This window comes from Phalangium opilio, unplaced genomic scaffold, assembly GCF_054372755.1.
Source record: "Phalangium opilio isolate 3A_F unplaced genomic scaffold, DU_Popi_V2 ptg000019l_1, whole genome shotgun sequence".
Taxonomy (NCBI): Eukaryota; Metazoa; Arthropoda; class Arachnida; order Opiliones; family Phalangiidae; genus Phalangium; species Phalangium opilio.
The window spans coordinates 4,704,657-4,716,807 of NW_028324152.1; the positions used below are offsets into that span (position 1 = coordinate 4,704,657).

At 45.3% G+C, this 12,151-nt stretch overlaps 5 pseudogenes; all 5 read right to left on the bottom strand.

The window, feature by feature from the left end:
* Nucleotides 1-6,240: 6,240 nt before the first annotated feature.
* On the bottom strand, nt 6,241-6,359 carry LOC149700236 (5S ribosomal RNA; annotated as a pseudogene).
* A 122-nt stretch (nt 6,360-6,481) lies between these two features.
* Nucleotides 6,482-6,584, bottom strand: LOC149700237 (5S ribosomal RNA; annotated as a pseudogene).
* Nucleotides 6,585-6,720: 136 nt separating this feature from the next.
* LOC149700238 (5S ribosomal RNA) lies at nt 6,721-6,839 on the bottom strand (annotated as a pseudogene).
* A 585-nt stretch (nt 6,840-7,424) lies between these two features.
* Nucleotides 7,425-7,527, bottom strand: LOC149700239 (5S ribosomal RNA; annotated as a pseudogene).
* A 137-nt stretch (nt 7,528-7,664) lies between these two features.
* LOC149700240 (5S ribosomal RNA) lies at nt 7,665-7,783 on the bottom strand (annotated as a pseudogene).
* Nucleotides 7,784-12,151: the final 4,368 nt, after the last annotated feature.

A 12,151-nucleotide genomic window follows, 5' to 3' on the forward strand; every position in this document is an offset into this window, starting at 1 on the left:
GAAAGGTTGGTGGTTCGAGCCCACCCGGGAGAGGTGTTGTGGGGTCTCAGATGTAGCGTGAAAAGTCAAAACTTTTTCACAATACGTGACAACCATTTAATTTCTGAGCTTCCGTGGCGCAATGGTTGGCGCGGTCGGCTGTTGACCAATAGGTTGGTGGTTCGAGCCCATCCAGGAGAGGTGTTGTGGGGTCTCAGATGTAGCGTAAAAAGTCAAAACTTTTCCACAATACGTGACAACCATTTAATTTCTGAACTTCCGTGGCTCAATGGTTAGCGCGTTCGGCTGTTAATCAATAGGTTGGTGGTTCGAACCCACCCGGGAGCGGTGTTGTGAGGTCTCTGATGTGACGTAAAAAGTCAAAGTTTTTCCACAATACCTGACGACCATATCATTTTTGGGCTTCCGTGTGGCAATGGTTAGCGCGCTCAGCTGTTATTCAAAAGGTTGGTGGTTCGAGCCCACCTGGGAGCGGTGTTGTGAGGTATCATTTGTAACGTAAAAAGTCAGAGTTTTTCCACAATACCTGACGAACATTTAATTTTTGGGCTTCCGCGGCGCAATGGTTAGCGCGTTCAGCTGTTAACCGAAAGGTTGGTGGTTCGAGCCCACCCGGGATAGGTGTTGTGGGGTCTCAGATCTACCGTGAAAAGTCATAAGTTTTCCACAATACCTGACAACCATTTAATTTCTGAGCTTCCGTGGCGCAATGGTTAGCGCGTTCAGCTGTTAACCGAAAGGTTAATGGTTCGAGCCCACCCGGAAGAGATGTTGTGGGGTCTCAGATGTAGCGTGAAAAGTCATAACTTTTCCACAATACCTGACAACTATTTAATTTCTGAGCTTCCGTGGCTCAATGGTAGGCGCGTTCGGCTGTTAACCAATAGGTTGGTGGTTCGAGCCCACCCGGGAGAGGTGTTGTGGGGTCTCAGATGTAGCGTGAAAAGTCATAACTTTTCCACAATACCTGAAAAACATTTCATTTCCGAGTTTCCGTGGCTCAATGATTAGCGCGTTCGGCTGTAAACCAACAGGTTGGTGGTTCGAGCCCACCCGGGAGCGGTGTTTTGGGATCTCAAATGAAACGTAAAAAGCCAAAGTTTTTCCGCAATACCTGTCGACCATTTATTTTTTGGGCTTCCGTGGCGCAATGGTTAGCGCGTTCGGCTGTTAACCGAAAGGTTGTTGGTTAGAGCCCACCCGGGATAGGTGTTGTAGGGTCTCAGATGTGCCGTGAAAAGTCATAACTTTTCCACAATACCTGACAACCATTTAATTTCTGAGCTTCCGTGGCTCAATGGTTAGCGCGTTCGGTTCTTAACCAACAGGTTGGTGGTTCGAGCACACCCGGGAGAGGTGTTGTGGGGTCTCAGATGTAGCGTGAAAAGTCATAGCATTTCCACAATACCTGACAACCATTTAATTTCTGAGCTTCCGTGGCTCAATGGTTAGCGCGTTCGGCTGTTAACCAATAGGTTGGTGGTTCGAACCCACCCGGGAGCGGTGTTGTGAGGTCTCTGATGTGACGTAAAAAGTCAAAGTTTTTCCACAATACCTGACGACCATATCATTTTTGGGCTTCCGTGTGGCAATGGTTAGCGCGCTCAGCTGTTATTCAAAAGGTTGGTGGTTCGAGCCCACCTGGGAGCGGTGTTGTGAGGTATCAGTTGTAACGTAAAAAGTCAGAGTTTTTCCACAATACCTGACGAACATTTAATTTTTGGGCTTCCGTGGCGCAATGGTTTGCGCGTTCAGCTGTTAACCGAAAGGTTCGTGGTTCGAGCCCACCCGGGATAGGTGTTGTGGGGTCTCAGATCTACCGTGAAAAGTCATAACTTTTCCACAATACCTAACAACTATTTAATTTCTGAGCTTCCGTGGCTCAATGGTTGGCGCGTTCAGCTGTTAACCGAAAGGGTGGTGTATCGAGCCCACCCGGGAGAGATGTTGTGGGGTCTCAGATGTAGCCTGAAAAGTCATAACTTTTCCACAATACCTGAAAAACAATTAATTTCTGAGTTTCCGTGGCTCAATGGTTAGCGCGTTCGGCTGTTAACCAATAGGTTGGTGGTTCGAACCCACCCGGGAGCGGTGTTGTGAGGTCTCTGATGTGACGTAAAAAGTCAAAGTTTTTCCAAAATACCTGACGACCATATCATTTTTGGGCTTCCGTGTGGCAATGGTTAGCGCGCTCAGCTGTTATTCAAAAGGTTGATGGTTCGAGCCCACCTGGGAGCGGTGTTGTAAGGTATCAGTTGTAACGTAAAAAGTCAGAGTTTTTCCACAATACCTGACGAACATTTAACTTTTGGGCTTCCGTGGCGCAATGGTTTGCGCGTTCAGCTGTTAACCGAAAGGTTCGTGGTTCGAGCCCACCCGGGATAGGTGTTGTGGGGTCTCAGATCTACCGTGAAAAGTCATAACTTTTCCAAAATACCTGACAACCATTTAATTTCTGAGCTTCCGTGGCTCAATGGTTAGCGCGTTCGGCTGTTAACCAATAGGTTGGTGGTTCGAGCCCACCCGGGAGAGGTGTTGTGGGGTCTCAGATGTAGCGTAAAAAGTCAAAACTATTCCACAATATGTGACAACCATTTAATTTCAGAGTTTCCGTGGCTCAATGGTTAGCGCGTTCGGCTGTTAACCAATAGGTTGGTGGTTCGAACCCACCCGGGAGCGGTGTTGTGAGGTCTCTGATGTGACGTAAAAAGTCAAAGTTTTTCCACAATACCTGACGACCATATCATTTTTGGGCTTCCGTGTGGCAATGGTTAGCGCGCTCAGCTGTTATTCAAAAGGTTGGTGGTTCGAGCCCACCTGGGAGCGGTGTTGTGAGGTATCAGTTGTAACGTAAAAAGTCAGAGTTTTTCCACAATACCTGACGAACATTTAATTTCTGAGTTTCCGTGGCTCAATGGTTAGCGCGTTCGGCTGTTAACCAATAGGTTGGTGGTTCGAACCCACCCGGGAGCGGTGTTGTGAGGTCTCTGATGTGACGTAAAAAGTCAAAGTTTTTCCAAAATACCTGACGACCATATCATTTTTGGGCTTCCGTGTGGCAATGGTTAGCGCGCTCAGCTGTTATTCAAAAGGTTGATGGTTCGAGCCCACCTGGGAGCGGTGTTGTAAGGTATCAGTTGTAACGTAAAAAGTCAGAGTTTTTCCACAATACCTGACGAACATTTAACTTTTGGGCTTCCGTGGCGCAATGGTTTGCGCGTTCAGCTGTTAACCGAAAGGTTCGTGGTTCGAGCCCACCCGGGATAGGTGTTGTGGGGTCTCAGATCTACCGTGAAAAGTCATAACTTTTCCAAAATACCTGACAACCATTTAATTTCTGAGCTACCGTGGCTCAATGGTTAGCGCGTTCGGCTGTTAACCAATAGGTTGGTGGTTCGAGCCCACCCGGGAGAGGTGTTGTGGGGTCTCAGATGTAGCGTAAAAAGTCAAAACTATTCCACAATATGTGACAACCATTTAATTTCAGAGTTTCCGTGGCTCAATGGTTAGCGCGTTCGGCTGTTAACCAATAGGTTGGTGGTTCGAACCCACCCGGGAGCGGTGTTGTGAGGTCTCTGATGTGACGTAAAAAGTCAAAGTTTTTCCACAATACCTGACGACCATATCATTTTTGGGCTTCCGTGTGGCAATGGTTAGCGCGCTCAGCTGTTATTCAAAAGGTTGGTGGTTCGAGCCCACCTGGGAGCGGTGTTGTGAGGTATCAGTTGTAACGTAAAAAGTCAGAGTTTTTCCACAATACCTGACGAACATTTAATTTCTGAGTTTCCGTGGCTCAATGGTTAGCGCGTTCGGCTGTTAACCAATAGGTTGGTGGTTCGAACCCACCCGGGAGCGGTGTTGTGAGGTCTCTGATGTGACGTAAAAAGTCAAAGTTTTTCCAAAATACCTGACGACCATATCATTTTTGGGCTTCCGTGTGGCAATGGTTAGCGCGCTCAGCTGTTAACCGAAAGGTTCGTGGTTCGAGCCCACCCGGGATAGGTGTTGTGGGGTCTCAGATCTACCGTGAAAAGTCATAACTTTTCCAAAATACCTGACAACCATTTAATTTCTGAGCTTCCGTGGCTCAATGGTTAGCGCGTTCGGCTGTTAACCAATAGGTTGGTGGTTCGAGCCCACCCGGGAGAGGTGTTGTGGGGTCTCAGATGTAGCGTAAAAAGTCAAAACTATTCCACAATATGTGACAACCATTTAATTTCAGAGTTTCCGTGGCTCAATGGTTAGCGCGTTCGGCTGTTAACCAATAGGTTGGTGGTTCGAACCCACCCGGGAGCGGTGTTGTGAGGTCTCTGATGTGACGTAAAAAGTCAAAGTTTTTCCACAATACCTGACGACCATATCATTTTTGGGCTTCCGTGTGGCAATGGTTAGCGCGCTCAGCTGTTATTCAAAAGGTTGGTGGTTCGAGCCCACCTGGGAGCGGTGTTGTGAGGTATCAGTTGTAACGTAAAAAGTCAGAGTTTTTCCACAATACCTGACGAACATTTAATTTCTGAGTTTCCGTGGCTCAATGGTTAGCGCGTTCGGCTGTTAACCAATAGGTTGGTGGTTCGAACCCACCCGGGAGCGGTGTTGTGAGGTCTCTGATGTGACGTAAAAAGTCAAAGTTTTTCCAAAATACCTGACGACCATATCATTTTTGGGCTTCCGTGGCGCAATGGTTAGCGCGTTCGGCTGTTAATCGAAAGGTTAGTGGTTCCAGCCCACCCGGGAGAGGTGTTGTGGGGTCTCAGATGTGGCGTAAAAAGTCATAACTTTTCCAAAATACCTGACAACCATTTAATTTCTGAGCTTCCGTGGCTCAATGGTTAGCGCGTTCGGCTGTTAACCAATAGGTTGGTGGTTCGAGCCCACCCGGGAGAGGTGTTGTGGGGTCTCAGATGTAGCGTAAAAAGTCAAAACTATTCCACAATATGTGACAACCATTTAATTTCAGAGTTTCCGTGGCTCAATGGTTAGCGCGTTCGGCTGTTAACCAATAGGTTGGTGGTTCGAACCCACCCGGGAGCGGTGTTGTGAGGTCTCTGATGTGACGTAAAAAGTCAAAGTTTTTCCACAATACCTGACGACCATATCATTTTTGGGCTTCCGTGTGGCAATGGTTAGCGCGCTCAGCTGTTATTCAAAAGGTTGGTGGTTCGAGCCCACCTGGGAGCGGTGTTGTGAGGTATCAGTTGTAACGTAAAAAGTCAGAGTTTTTCCACAATACCTGACGAACATTTAATTTCTGAGTTTCCGTGGCTCAATGGTTAGCGCGTTCGGCTGTTAACCAATAGGTTGGTGGTTCGAACCCACCCGGGAGCGGTGTTGTGAGGTCTCTGATGTGACGTAAAAAGTCAAAGTTTTTCCAAAATACCTGACGACCATATCATTTTTGGGCTTCCGTGTGGCAATGGTTAGCGCGCTCAGCTGTTATTCAAAAGGTTGATGGTTCGAGCCCACCTGGGAGCGGTGTTGTAAGGTATCAGTTGTAACGTAAAAAGTCAGAGTTTTTCCACAATACCTGACGAACATTTAACTTTTGGGCTTCCGTGGCGCAATGGTTTGCGCGTTCAGCTGTTAACCGAAAGGTTCGTGGTTCGAGCCCACCCGGGATAGGTGTTGTGGGGTCTCAGATCTACCGTGAAAAGTCATAACTTTTCCAAAATACCTGACAACCATTTAATTTCTGAGCTTCCGTGGCTCAATGGTTAGCGCGTTCGGCTGTTAACCAATAGGTTGGTGGTTCGAGCCCACCCGGGAGAGGTATTGTGGGGTCTCAGATGTAGCGTAAAAAGTAAAAACTTTTCCACAATATGTGACAACCATTTAATTTCAGAGTTTCCGTGGCTCAATGGTTAGCGCGTTCGGCTGTTAACCAATAGGTTGGTGGTTCGAACCCACCCGGGAGCGGTGTTGTGACAGCTGAAGGCGCTAACCATTGCGCCACGGAAGCTCAAAAATGATATGGTCGTCAGGTATTGTGGAAAAACTTTGACTTTTTACGTCAAATCAGAGACCTCCCAAGTACTGACTGCGCTCGACGCTGCTTAACTTCGGTGATCGGACGAGAACCGGTGTTTTCAGAGTGATATGGCCGTTTCCGAGAGTGCTAGTTAATAATTCGAATTTAAATTAAGTGAGACAAATTAACCTTCATCTTTTTAAACATTAACAAAAAGAAAATATGTTTGCTTTTTTCATATCTATTGGAATTTAAAAGAGGAAAAAAGGTGAAAATGCCAACGGCGCGCAGTGTTCCTAAGTGGTCTCCCTCCCAAGTACTGACTGCGCTCGACGCTGCTAAACTTCTGTGATCGGACGAGAACCGGTGTTTTCAGCGTGATATGGCCGTTGCCGAGAGTGCTAGATAATAATTTGAATTTAATTAACCTTCATCTTTATAAAACAATAACAAAAAGAAGATATGTTTGGTTTTTTCATATCTGGTGGAATTTAAAAGAGGAAACAAAAAGGAAAAAGCCAACGGCACGCAGTGTTCCCAAGTACCGACTGCGCTCGACGCTGCTTAACTTCGGTGATCGGACGAGAACCGGTGTTTTCAGAGTGATATGGCCGTTGCCGAGAAAGCTAGTTAATAATTCGAATTTAAATTAAGTGAGACAAATTAACCATCATCTTTTTAAAACAATAACAAAAAGAAAATATGTTTGGTTTTTTCATATCTATTGGGACTTAAAAGACAAAAAAAAGTGAAAAAGCTAACGGAACGCAGTGTTCCTTAGTGGTCTCCCTCCCAAGTACTGACTGCGCCCGACGCTGCTTAACTTCGGTGATCGGACAAGAAACGGTGTATTCAGCGTGATATGGCCGTTGCCGAGAGTGCTAGTTAATAATTTGAATTTTTTAACCTTCATCTTTATAAAACAATAACAAAAAGAAGATATGTTTGCTTTTTTCATATCTGGTGGAATTTTAAAGAGGAAACAAAAAGGAAAAAGCCAACGGCACGCTGTGTTACCAAGTACTGACTGCGCTAGACGCTGCTTAACTATGGTGATCGGACGAGAAACGGTGTATTCAGCGTGATATGGCCGTTGCCGAGAGTGCTAGTTAATAATTTGAATTTAATTAACCTTCATCTTTATAAAACTATAACAAAAAGAAGATATGTTTGCTTTTTTCATATCTGGTGGAATTTTAAAGAGGAAAAAAAATGGAAAAAGCCAACGGCACGCTGTGTTACCAAGTACTGACTGCGCTCGACGCTGCTTAACTATGGTGATCGGACGAGAAACGGTGTTTTCAGTGTGATATGGCCGTTGCCAAGAGTGCTAGTTAATAATTCGAATTTAAATTAAGTGAGGCAAATTAACCTTCATCTTTTTAAACAATAACAAAATGAAGATATGTTTGGTTTTTTCATATCTGGTGGAATTTAAAAGAGGAAACATAAAGGAAAAAGCCAACGGCACGCAGTGTTCCCAAGCACTGACTGCGCTCGACGCTGCTTAACTTCGGTGATCGGACGAGAACCGGGGTTTTCAGCGTGATATGGCCGTTGCCAAGAGTGCTAGTTAATAATTCGAATTTAAATTAAGTGAAACAAATTAACCTTCATCTTTTTAAAACTATAACAAAAAGAAAATATGTTTGCTTTTTTCATATCTATTGGAATTTAAAAGAGGAAAATAAAGTCAAAAAGCCAACGGAACGCAGTGTTCCTAAGTGGTCTCCCTCCCAAGTTCTGACTGCGCTCGACGCTGCTTAACTTCGGTGATCGGACGAGAACCGGTGTTTTCAGAGTGATATGGCCGTTGCCGAGAGTGCAAGCTAATAATTCGAATTTAAATTAAGTGAAACAAATTAACCTTCATCTTTTTAAAACAATAACAAAAAGATAATATATTTGCTTTTTTCATATCTATTGGAATTTAAAAGAGGAAAAAAAGTCAAAAACCAAAGGAACACAGTGCTCCTAAGTGGTCTCCCTCCCAAGTACTGACTGCACTCGACGCTGCTCAACTTCGGTGATCGGACGAGAAACGGTGTATTCAGAGTGATATGGCCGTTGCCGAGAGTGCTAGTTAATTTGAATTTAATTAACCTTCATCTTTATAAAACAATAACAAAAAGAAGATATGTTTGCTTTTTTCATATCTGGTGGAATTTTAAAGAGGAAACAAAAAGGAAAAAGCCAACGGCACGCTGTGTTACCAATTACTGACTGCGCTCGACGCTGCTTAACTATGGTGATCGGACGAGAACCGGTGTATTCAGTGTGATATGGCCGTTGCCAAGAGTGCTAGTTAATAATTCGAATTTAAATTAAGTGAGACAAATTAACCTTCATCTTTTTAAAACAATATCAAAAAGAAAATAAGTTTGCTTTTTTCATATCTATTGGAATTTAAAAGACAAAAAAAAAAGTGAAAAAGCTAAAGGCACGGAGTGTTCCTAAGTGGTCTCCCTCCCAAGTACTGACTGCGCTCGACGCTGCTTAACTTCGGTAATCGGACGAGAAACGGTGTATTCAGCGTAGAAATCGCTGAACGCGCTAACCATTGCGCCACGGAAGCCCAAAAATTAAATGTCGTCAGGTATTGTTGAAAAACTTCGTCTTTTGAAGTTACATTTGAGACCTCACAACACCGCTCCCAGGTGGCTCGAACCACCAACCTTTCGATTAACAGCCGAACGCGCTAACCATTGAGCCACAGAAGCTCAGAAATTAAATGGTTGTCAGGTATTGTGGAAAACTTATGACTTTTAACGCTACATCTTAGACCCCACAACACCTCTCCCGGGTGGGCTGGAACCACCAACCTTTCGGTTAACAGCCGAATGCGCTAACCATTGCGCCACGGAAGCCCAAAAATTAAATAGTCGTCAGGTATTGTTGAAAAACTTTGACTTTTTACGTAACATCTGAAACCTCACAGCACCGCTCCCGGGTGTGCTCGAACCACCAACCTTTCAGATAACATCCGAACGCGCTAACCATTGAGTCACGGAACCTCAGAAATTAAATGGTTGTCCGGTATTGTGAAAAAGTTTGACTTTTTACGTCACATCTGAGACCTCACAACACCGCTCTCCGAATGGGATCGAACCATCAACTTCTCGGTTAACATCCGAACGCACTAAGCATTGCGCCACGGAAGCTTAGAATTAAAAATGTTGTCAGGTATTGTGTACAAACTTTGACTTTTTACGTAACATCTGAAACTTCACATCACCGCTCCCGGGTGTGCTCGAACCACCAACCTTTCGGATAACAGCCGAACGCGCTAACCATTGAGCCACGGAAGCTCAGAACTTAAATAGTTGTCAGGTATTGTGGAAAACTTATGACTCTTTACGCTACATCTGAGACCTCATAACACCGCTCCCGGATGGGCTCGAACCACCAAACTATCGGTTTAAAGCCGAACGCCGTATTGATTGAGCCAAGGAAGCTCTGAAATTAAATGGTCGTCAGGAATTGTGGAAAAACTTTGACTTTATACGTCAAATCTGAGACCTCACAACACCGCTCTCAGATGGGCTCGAACCACCAACCTTTCGGTTAACAGCCGAATGCGCTAACCATTGCGCCACGGAAGCCCAAAAATTAAATAGTCGTCAGGTATTGTTGAAAAACTTTGACTTTTTACGTAACATCTGAAACCTCACAGCACCGCTCCCGGGTGTGCTCGAACCACCAACCTTTCAGATAACATCCGAACGCGCTAGCCATTGAGCCACGGAACCTCAGAAATTAAATGGTTGTCCGGTATTGTGAAAAAGTTTGACTTTTTACGTCACATCTGAGACCTCACAACACCGCTCTCCGAATGGGATCGAACCATCAACTTCTCGGTTAACATCCGAACGCACTAAGCATTGCGCCACTAAAGCTTAGAATTAAAAATGTTGTCAGGTATTGTGGACAAACTTTGACTTTTTACGTAACATCTGAAACCTCACATCACCGCTCCCGGGAAGCTCAGAACTTAAATGGTTGTCAGGTATTGTGGAAAACTTATGACTCTTTACGCTACATCTGAGACCTCACAACACCGCTCCCGGATGGGCTCGAACCACCAAACTATCGGTTTAAAGCCGAACGCCGTATTGATTGAGCCAAGGAAGCTCTGAAATTAAATGGTCGTCAGGAATTGTGGAAAAACTTTGACTTTATACGTCAAATCTGAGACCTCACAACACCGCTCCCGGATGGGCTCGAACCACCAACCTTTTGGTTAACAGCCGAATGCGATAACCATTGCGCCACGGAAGCCCAAAAATTAAATGGTCGTGAGGGATTGTGGAAAGACTTTGGCTTTTTACGTTACATTTGAGATCCCAAAACACCGCTCCCGTGTGGGCTCGAACCACCAACCTATTGGATAACAGCCGAACGCGCTAACCATTGAGCCACGGAAGCTCAGAAATGAAATGGTTGTCAGTTATTGTAGAAAAGTTATGACTTTTCACGCTACTTCTTAGACCCCACAACACCTCTGCCGGGTGGGCTCGATCCACCAACCTTTCGGTTAACAGCTGAACGCGATGACCATTGCGCCACGGAACCTCAGAAATTAAATGGTTGTCCGGTATTGTGAAAAAGTTTGACTTTTTACGTCACATCTGAGACCTCACAACACCGCTCTCCGAAGGGGATCGAACCATCAACTTCTCGGTTAACATCCGACCGCACTAAGCATTGCGCCACGGAAGCTTAAAATTAAAAATGTTGTCAGGTATTGTGGACAAACTTTGACTTTTTACGTAACATCTGACACCTCACATCACCGCTCCCGGGTGTGCTCGAACCACCAACCTTTCGGATAACAGCCGAACGCGCTAACCCTTTAGCCACGGAAGCTCAGAACTTAAATGTTTGTCAGGTATTGTGGAAAACTTATGACTCTTTACGCTACATCTGAGACCTCACAACACCGCTCCCGGATGGGCTCGAACCACCAAACTATCGGTTTAAAGCCGAACGCCGTATTGATTGAGCCAAGGAAGCTCTGAAATTAAATGGTCGTCAGGAATTGTGGAAAAACTTTGACTTTATACGTCAAATCTGAGACCTCACAACACCGCTCCCGGATGGGCTCGAACCACCAACCTTTCGGTTAACAGCCGAATGCGCTAACCATTGCGCCACGGAAGCCCAAAAATTAAATAGTCGTCAGGTATTGTTGAAAAACTTTGACTTTTTACGTAACATCTGAAACCTCACAGCACCGCTCCCGGGTGTGCTCGAACCACCAACCTTTCAGATAACATCCGAACGCGCTAACCATTGAGCCACGGAACCTCAGAAATTAAATGGTTGTCCGGTATTGTGAAAAAGTTTGACTTTTTACGTCACATCTGAGACCTCACAACACCGCTCTCCGAATGGGATCGAACCATCAACTTCTCGGTTAACATCCGAACGCACTAAGCATTGCGCCACTAAAGCTTAGAATTAAAAATGTTGTCAGGTATTGTGGACAAACTTTGACTTTTTACGTAACATCTGAAACCTCACATCACCGCTCCCGGGTGTGCTCGAACCACCAACCTTTCGGATAACAGCCGAACGCGCTAACCATTGAGCCACGGAAGCTCAGAACTTAAATGGTTGTCAGGTATTGTGGAAAACTTATGACTCTTTACTCTACATCTGAGACCTCACAACACCGCTCCCGGATGGGCTCGAACCACCAAACTATCGGTTTAAAGCCGAACGCCGTATTGATTGAGCCAAGGAAGCTCTGAAATTAAATGGTCGTCAGGAATTGTGGAAAAACTTTGACTTTATACGTCAAATCTGAGACCTCACAACACCGCTCCCGGATGGGCTCGAACCACCAACCTTTTGGTTAACAGCCGAATGCGATAACCATTGCGCCACGGAAGCCCAAAAATTAAATAGTCGTCAGGTATTGTTGAAAAACTTTGACTTTTTACGTAACATCTGAAACCTCACAGCACCGCTCCCGGGTGTGCTCGAACCACCAACCTTTCAGATAACATCCGAACGCGCTAACCATTGAGCCACGGAACCTTAGAAATTAAATGGTTGTCCGGTATTGTGAAAAAGTTTGACTTTTTACGTCACATCTGAGACCTCACAACACCGCTCTCCGAATGGAATCGAACCATCAACTTCTCGGTTAACATCCGAACGCACTAAGCATTGCGCCACGGA